This window comes from Ascaphus truei, chromosome 19 (assembly GCF_040206685.1).
Source record: "Ascaphus truei isolate aAscTru1 chromosome 19, aAscTru1.hap1, whole genome shotgun sequence".
NCBI lineage: Eukaryota > Metazoa > Chordata > Amphibia > Anura > Ascaphidae > Ascaphus > Ascaphus truei.
The window spans coordinates 19,561,470-19,571,402 of record NC_134501.1 but is presented as its reverse complement, the minus strand read 5'-3'; positions in this window follow the sequence as shown (position 1 = coordinate 19,571,402).

The window sequence follows — 9,933 nt, the reverse complement described above, 5'->3', positions numbered from 1 at the left end:
TGCCTTATGTAAGGTTCTGAGGCTGACACATCTCTGACATCACTAACCATGGAGTCAGAGCATGTGACCAGTCCCAGCCATACACAGAGCACCCCACCAGGGTGTGAGGGAAAACCTCCATGATTACTGCTGGCATGCCCACACTTACCAGGCCTTACTGCCAGCAGGAGAGATGACTGTAGGCATTTTACATGACCGCTACATACTATTGGGATGTTTTTTTATCTCACTTAGTTTCTAATATTTATTTAGGTTTGGAGCCATGGTTCCCATATTTTGTAAAATTGTTCTGTGCTTTGTTTCAATTGGGTCGTTTTTCCATTGTCATAACCTCATTTATTCTTTTGGAGACAGTTCTTCTGGAGGGAGCGTTGATTCTTTTCCAGGCTGCAGCTATGGAGCATCTTGCAGCCATCAGGATATGTGAGATCAGCCGCCCCATGGGGCCCGAGAGGTTCTCTATTGGCTTGTCCAGCAGAAAGGTCAACTGGTCCAACGGTACCCTCAGTTCTGATACTTCTTGAATTATCTTCCGGACCATAATCCAGAAGTTCAGAATCCTTGGACATGTCCACCAAATATGGGCCATATCTCCTCTCAGGCCACACCCCCTCCAGCATATGTCGATGTTACTGGGAAGATCTGGCTCAGCTTACTAGGAGTTACTGTAGGTACCATTAAAATAGAATTTTGTAAATATTTTCTTTTGTTATTGAACAAATTGAGGTTTTAGCTGCCGATTCCCAGACGTCCTCCCTATCTATTTCAACGTTGAGATCTTCCGCACATTTTAACATATAGTTGTGTGTTTGGGTAGGTATTGAGGATTCGATTCCCACGTATATTCCTGAAATCAGTCCTGTCTGGTGGGTACCTTTTTTGCAGTACATTTCACATTTTGATCAATTTGGAAACCTTGCGTTATTGGATATTGTTGAGAGGAAATGTCTAATTTGAAGAAAGCTGCAAATCTTGTGTTGGGTATCTGTCTTTGAGTGCCTGGAAAGACGAGATCTACCCCTTTTCTACCTTGTCCTCTGCTATTTTGATATGAAGGCTCTTGAACTGAGAGAATTGTTTTTGAGAGCATCCAGGCGGAAAAAGAAACACATTTTTAAAATATTGACGCCTACAGTACTTGTTTTTGGAATCCTCTCTGTATTTGGTGCACAACAGAAAATGACCAAAGTTTCAGTCCCCACAAAATCCCATGTGATAGAACAAAGATTCCATGTAGTGGAATATATTAGTTGTGTTATTGGTGCAGGAAAGCTGCAACGCTGTCTATATTCCATTCATTGGCAGCCCTCTCTGTGTCTGTTTGTCCCTCTATGCCACGTGTGGGCAACTCCAGTGCCACCAAAATGTCAGATTTTCAGGATATGCCAGCTTCAGCACAAGTGGCCCAAACAGTCCCTGCTTCAGCGCAGGTGGCGCAGTCAAAGACTGAGCCACTGATTGGACCACCTGTGCTGAAGCAGGGATATCCAGAAAAGCTGATATGTTGGTGGCCCTTGAGGACTGGAGTTGCCCAAACCGGGTCTACCCCCGTCTTTTTCTGTTGCACTTTCTTGTATCCGCCAGTGTATATGCCCATCTGAGCCCCTAGTGTACGTCTTCTGGGCCCCCTGGTTAGCTAACATTAATCCGTTTAAGAAAGGGTGTTGGGGTTGCACCTTATTGCTTTGCAGGCGACACCAGCACTGAAATGGTTAAAATTCTAATTGGTATATTTCATGTGAGTAAATGTATTCAATTAGCACTGTGCAAAATGTGTCTCATCTCCAGTACAATGAGAACACTCTTGTAAATCTGGGCACATCCTGGGGAAGTGGTCTGTTTCGGGTCCTGGTTCAGCAGTTTTTTTGTTTTCACCAGGATACACTCAGGGTAGAAGAGAGGGAAGACTGATAGTCTTGTCCACACTTGTATGTACAAATTTGCTACAATGCCAGTTTATCCACACTTGTCTGCACACACCTGTTCACAAGCTGCATGTAGTATATATATATATATATATATATATATATGTATATATGTATATATATATATGTATATATGTATATATGTATATATATATATTTGTGTGTGTGTCTGAATAATTGAAGTATGCTTTCATACATATAAATAAAAATGTAAGAAAGCAGAGAGAGATGATTTCAGAGTTTGGTGAGAATTATGTATTCGATCAGGACAAATGAGAATCCTCCTTTTTGGATAATTATGAACATCTTCATTTGTTAATTTAAGGGATGGCTGCACTGGAGGTTTCTTTACATACTGAAAAATCATAACGGTGTTTGATCAAGAGGGATATACACTGCCACTGTTTCTGTGTACAGTACTGCACTGCAGATCATGTAACACAGCAAGCAAACATGAGCAGTTTTATATCCTCTTTATCCAGTCCTATGAGATTAAGAAATGTCTAAGAGGCCTGTTCTACAAGCATCGATAACATAGTTATCGAGGCCTTTTCGGCCAAAATGCCTGCTGCTATTCTGTAAGCCTCAAAGAGTGGGCGATAAAGCCATAATTTGCCCATTTTTGTCAAAAAAAAACAACTCGCTGGATGAGCGGCGATAAGCCACCTATCGGCAGGTTCTGAAACTCATGAAATTCTAGTAGCCTCTATTAGCTTATCGAGGCCTATCACGGCTCTAGAATGGCGAGTTTCTCCCCAAATCGTGACGCTGGGGAGAACTTGCAGAGAAGGCGGTGGGAGAGCACATAGAAAAAAATAATGCATTTTTCCTGCATCGGATTGATTCCGGGAGTCTCCGGAGCTGATACCCATTAATATCAGCACCGGAGGTCCCCGGCATGAATGCATTTACAGGCAACTTCATTACCATACCGGCTAACCGTTAAGGCAATGAAGGTGTTAACCACCATGGTTATTGTGGGTGAAGGTAGTATTTGGCAATTGGTGGGTGTTTAGGCCTTGTCGGGGGGGCTGCCCCCTTCATTACCTTAGCGGTTAATAATTATATTAATAATATGTTTGTTCACGTATAGCGCTGCTAGTTTTACATAGAGCTTTACAGAGACTTTTCGCAGACACTGCCCCGTAGAGCTTACAATCTATGTTTTTGGTGCCTGATGAGCCGACACAGGGAGTTGAACCAGGTTCCCCTGCTTCAATTAGCTCCGTTCTGCAAACCGCTCCTAAAAACGGCATTATTTTCACCCCACCTCAAGGGGGCGATATTGGTATTGCGAGTTCCATCCAGATCCTGAAATATTGGCTGAGAGAGCAAAACCCATAAGTCAGACTGGGGAAGGAGTTAGAACCACCTCAGGTCATTCCGCTCCTTCAGCACGTACAATCCGGGCGGTTTGGCAATGAGAACTTCGGTGCTACTAGAATAGTCCCCAATGACTTAGAAAGTGGAACATCTTTATTTGGGATATCCGACAAGTCTTTTTACATGCCTGAGCTTCCAATATCACAAATATGGTTCCCTTCCTTCATATCCAGAAGGAAATAAAAGGCAGAAGAGGTCAGAAGTGTAAAACAAAGAAAGAACAACGGACTGTTTTGTACAGCAAAGCTGATCAATTCACAGAAATAACGAGCGGATACAACACACACAAATTACACAACGGAGCTGTCAATTTATATCTGTTCTTTATTTACAATGGAATTGTTTGCTTAGAACTGAGCCTTTTTTGGAGGATATGGGGAGGGAGATTAAATTCAGCTATAATGCAACAAAAAAAAAGGTCTGATTCCCATAAAATACAGTTACAGAATTTCCACAAACTGATTACAGATGTGCAAATTAAAGTCAAATTACAAAACGCCCTGCATTTCTCAAATCTTTGAGTTTGTGTTTAAGACTTCCCCCCCCCCCCCAAACCTCGCCTACTGACACATTCACTGCAAATTCTCTTACATTGTGTGTTAAATAGTCACATTCAAGGGTGTTAAGTGGATTTAAAAAAAAAAAGGTGTGCACGGCGTTAGAAAACGTGCAGATTTTCTTCAAGTAAGTCGCACTTCCGCATTCTGTCAATTTTAGGGTGAAATTTTATGACTTTTTGACAAAGTCAATACAACCGCAAATTTATTTGCCAAGTGAATTGGGAACCTGTGAACAGGGCCACCAACAGAAATGATGAGGCCCAGGACAAATGAAAGGAGCAGCCTCCCCCCCTATAGCGCACCCCCCCAAACCCATAGCGCACCTACCACGAAAAAATATTTTTTAGCGCTTAACTTTTACTTAACTGTTTTCTTATTGTGATTCAGAAAAAATCATTACAATGCAACCTGTTCGTTTTTATATTTTCAACAAAAGATAGGTGACTGCCTGACTGTGTGAGTGAGTGACTTTGAGTGACTGGGTGGGTGAGTGACTGGGTGAGTGAGTGACTGGGTGAGTGACTGGGTGAGTGACTGGGTGAGTGACTGGGTGAGTGACTGGGTGAGTGAGTGACTGAGTGACTGAGTGACTGGGTGAGTGACTGGGTGAGTGACTGGGTGAGTGACTGGGTGAGTGAGTGAGTGACTGGGTGGGTTAGAGAGTGACTGGGTGAGTGAGTGACTGGGTGGGTGAGTGACTGGGTTGGTGGGTGAGTGACTGGGTGGGTAAGTTAGTGACTTACCTTTACAGGTGGGTGCTGCTTCCTGGTGCTGGTATTGGCGCTTCCCCCTCCGTCCCACATGGGGAGCGGAGGGGCTGGGGAGCGGAGGGGCTAGTCTTGGCGCTTCCCCCTCCATCCCACGTGGGGAGCAGGGGGGCTGGGTTGCGCGCGTAGGGCTTGTTTTGACACTTCCCCCTCCGTCCCACGTGGGGAGCGGGGAGGGGGGGGTCTGGGTTGCTGGCTGGGTTGCTGGGGGGGAACAGGCAGCGGGCCCACGACACCCTGCGCATGCGCATGCACGCCAGGACCACGACAATCGCCGCCATTTTTTTTAAATTTTTTTTTTTAAATGTAATTCACCGGCGCCTGGCCGAGCAGGGGGCCCGGGCGGCCAGGGCTCCCTGACTCACGGGGCTCGGGACGCCAGTATTCTTTGTCCCCCCCCTGTTGGCGGCCCTGCCTGTGATACATCTGTAGCTCTGATCATTGTATATGATTTACTGTGGGCACCAGTATACTCACCCTTACTCACTAGGACTTCCCCGAATACATTTAATTAATACATGAATGCACTTTCAATCCTGTTTAAAACCCAAACATGTTCCTATTTGTGTCGTTCTTTTTTTCAGCTCTGAAGGCTTTTTTTTTTAAGTTGACTGTGTCTGTTTTCAAGGTGATTCATTGTTGACTTGTGTAGTTAGATTGATTACAGGTCTACTCTTAGCGGACAAATCTTAACACTGAGTTTTTATTACTTTTAGCTCTGGGATAATTGAGCTCCCTCCCTTACTTCTCTTACTTATGATGCCTACCTCAGGACTTCTTTGATATGAGACCACACGAGTCTCCCCAAAGGGAGTCTCCCCACCATGCTCCCCCTTCACTGCTCCTGTCCACTAAGCCAGTGTGGACAGGGTTCATTTCGTCAAGAAAGGAGAGACACAGCTTGAGAGGGAGAGGGGGGGGAGGTGATGGAAGGGGCGAAGAGAGAGGATGGAGGGGAAGGGGGAGAGGAGAGGGAGGGGAAGGGGGAGAGGGGGGGGGGGGGAGAGGAGGAGGGGAAGGGGAGGGAGATGGTAGGGGAGGAGAGTGAGAGGGGGACACACATCTCTTTTGCATAGTATTAGCACTAACGTCTGGAAAGAAATAACCATACATTATTTAAGGATTAACACTGAGTTAACATTAGGTTATTTGCTTTAGTATATAGGCGTTACGATTAACCTAACGTTAATTTAGGTTAACTTCAGGTTAAATAGCCTAAGACTGCGCTTATAGTGACTGCGACACGACGTCGCGTCAAAACAAATGCATTGCCGCCATCACGTGCGCTTCTAGTAAGCGCAGCGCGACGGAGCGACGGCTTGGTTGCAATCACTGGAAGTCATCTCAATTTGATTTTTCCATCGACCACAGCCTGACGTCACCGTCGCAGGCACTATAAGCGCAGCCTAACAGAGCTTATAAAGGCTTAGTGTGCCTATCGTGTAGTTTACTTACACTCCCACCTACTAACTGAGACGTCACAGTTTTGTGGAAGTAAAAACTGGCCACAGCTTTATTGCCTTAACAATACTTGAAAATAAACTGTGAGCCAGTTGCTAGTCATTTGTCGTCAGCCCTATTCTCTGTATCTTCCGGCGGGAGCCCTTCTCCAAACCGCCCTAATCTACCGTCCTGTTAGAGACATCTCCCCACCGCCCTGTCATGTGCTCACCCTAGGTCCCCCTTAACATGGCCGCCTGGGCCTACCTGCATAGGATAGAGCTCAGCTTACAAAGATTGGGGCCAGGAGTACAGCGCCCGACCACCTGCGTCGGTGCCTCCAGGCCGCTCGATATTTTCAAGGGCGCCGCTATCTGGGGCCCATCCGCATCAGGTGGATTAAGACCATCTGGAGCCACTAGGCACCAAGACTTTCGGGGGGTTTTTCTTGAGGTGGCGTTCCTCCTGCAGCGTCACAACGTAATGACGTTGCAGCATCATGTGACATTGCATTGTCATATCAACACATCGCCGTGTGACTTTGCAGCGTCATTTGACATCGGGTTTCCATGTCAACGTGATGCTGGAGGATGAGGGCCACTGCGGAGAAGATAAGAGACCCCCTCTCTCTCTTACACACACACACCTCTCTTCCCCCATACACCCCCACCTCTCTCTCGTCCCCCATACACCCCCACCTCTCACACGCAATAACCGCCCTCCCCTCACTCAATAACCCACACACCCAAAATATCCCCCACACACAGTAACCTCTTCTTCCAATACATACAATAACCCAAGTTCCCCAATACATATACATACAATAACCCCCTGCCCTAATACATACAATATCCCCCCCCCACTAGATATACATACAATGACCCCCACCCTTACCTTCCTTGTTGTGGAGACTGGACTGGGGAGGCCTTCAGTCAGATGCCAAGCTGATCCCACTGGCTGCAGGCAGATGCGAAAGTTGGACCCGACTTCCGTACGGGGAAAATTTCCGGAGCATGAGTTGGGGGGCACTGATGCTCAACATCTTAAGTGAAGGCCGGGACCGCCACAGCAGGGGAGAGTCCAGGCCGGGAAAGAGGCCTGGCCCGGCGGGCCAACTGTCCCAGCTCTCCCCCCCCCCTCCTGTCGGTAGCCCTGTCAGACAGCAGTGCGGACTCACATGCACCTACGGTACAGGGTACGGGGTCCCCCTAACCTTGGGGGCCCTTATAGAACATGCCAACTGTACCTAAATGGGTAATCCGGCCCTGTATGAAATCCTGTATGGTTTTACAACTCAGGCGTGCGTTTGTACATTGTTTATACCCTTTATATATAATAGGCCATTCCTGCGTTTATCTGCAGAGGGAACTAAATCCGTCTTCTTTCCCTTCCATGGGGAAAACTATCGCAGAATGAATGCGACAAGGACTACCTTGTAGCAGAATAGTAATGTATCCATATATTGTACCTCCAACAGATGGAGATCAGAACAAGAGCAGGGCTCCTCCCCATATGTACTAAGAAAACTGAATTGACAGTTTATTGCAGGAACTTCCAGCAGCAAAGGGTTACGTTGCCACCAATTGTAATGAGCATTCATCAGGCAACAGGACTAAAACCTCGATCATGTAGAATTATTATGAATACAGTATTTATATATTTATTTATGTAACTGTGCTACTAACCTCTCTGTCTAGTTACGGACCCCACACTGATCCTTCACTACCTAGTAAAATGGTGTGGTATGTTTATAAAAATATATAGCTATATATAATATATATATATATGTTATATATATATACAGTATATATATATATATTCATACAGTATATATATATATATATATATATATATATATATATAATCAAAAAATAAATAGATGATACCGTTCTGTGGCTAACGAAATGCTTTTATTTGTGCGAGCTTTCGAGATACACTGATCTCTTCTTCCGGCGATGTTACAATGAATGAAGCAAGCAAAAGCTATACTATAAACAGTGTCTCTTGGAATGTTATCTGTGCTGGTCCTTCCCCCGGTGTGGATGTGTTTTATGGCTGGAGGTGTCAAAAGGTTCCTGAAAGCAAGTGATGAAAGAGTGTGTATGTGTATCAGTGTGAATAAAAATGAATGGAGAGCCCACAGTATATACAGTGCTTTACAAAAGGTGTGTGTGGAGTGGGAGTGGATATAAATGGTGTGGGTGGGTGTGGAAATGTGACAGTTAGTAGCACAACTAAAAGTGTGTGTGGATGCTATGTGGTCCCTATTGGTGTATAGGGATGGAAAAACAAGGAGTATAAGTATGTGTGAGAGACAGCTGTGTGTGCATACATATAGCACAGTATGTACAGACATGGCCTATAGCGCTCATGGGAAGAGAGTTCACTTGTGTCAGTAATGACTCATAAAATTTCGATCTCTGTTTAGGCCACTGCTAAATGTCCCGAACAGTTGCATAAATTTGTATTCATGCAACCGTCTCTCTTTCGGTGTTTTAAGATTACCTTTGAGTATGGCAACCCTCAGATCGTTCATCTTATGGCCAGAGTCAGAGAAATGTTCGCCAACAGGACTGTCTCTTGTTCCGCGTGTGATGCTGTGGCGGTGCAGGTCATTCTCTTGTTTAGCCCCTGCCCTGTCTCACCTATGTAGTAGCAGCCCCCTGGGCATTTCATGCACATGATGAGGTACACGACATTGCTGGAGGAACAGGTGAACCTTCCTCTGATTTTGTATTCCCGATTCCTGTGTGGTATTTGTATTGTGTCCGCTGTGTAGAGCATTGCGCAGGTTTTGCATCTTGGGTCCTGGCATGGTTTTGTCCCGCATTCAGTTGTACTACTGAATACTTTACTCCTCACCATAATATTCTTGAGATTACGGGGTTGTCTGTATGATAATAAGGGTGCTTCAGGGAAGACCTGTTGCAGTCTTGTATCTTCCTGGAGGATGGGTTGTAGTTTCCTGGCGATCTTGCGTAGGGCTCCTAGGTGTGGGTTATATGTGACCACCAAAGGTACCCTGTCGCTTGTCTCCTTCTGTTTGTATTCAAGGAGATCACTCCTTGGTATTCTGGTGGCTTTGTGAATTTGCTGGTCTACAATTCTGTGGTTATATCCACGGTTTATAAAGTCTGATCTCAAGGCTTTAATCCGCTAGTCTCTGTCTGCTGTGTCAGAGCATATCCGGTTGTATCATATGGCTTGACTGTAGATGGTTGCATGTTTGGTGTGTGTCGGGTGGAAGCTGTTGTCCCTCAAATAGCTGGCTCTGTCTGTAGGTTTGCGGTATACAGAAGTCTGTAGTTGGTTGTTCTTTGTCAAGGATTGGACTTCGGCTGAAGTGGATCCCAGTGGCAGGAACAGCAGGGAGCGAAGTCAGGAAACAAGCAGGGGTCCGAGGTAGGCGGCAGGTAGCGAAGTCAGGAAACAAGCAGGGGTCCGAGGCAGGCGGCAGGTAGCGAAGTCAGGAAACAAGCAGAGGTCGGCAACGAGGAAACTGGAACAGGAGGATAGCAATAGCTAGCACAGCAGTAAACACAGGAACCTTGCAGAAGCTAAGGAACCAGTATAAACAGGCAAAGAGGAACAGGAAAGGGAGGTTTATATAGGCAGGCTGAGAGGTGGAGCACAGGTGCAGAGGTGTCAGGTATCAGAGTCTGGAATGTTCCTTAGTTTAGCAGCAGCACTCCCGGTGGGCAAGTATAGGTACTGCAGGCTAGAACCAGACATTGAGAGTGGCAGCAGTCCCGGTGGCCAAGCATGGGAACAGCAGGCTAGAGAATATGACATTCTTTATAGTAATGGTGGTGTCTAGGAAATGTACTTCATCCAGGGAATGGGTGAGTTTGAGGTTGA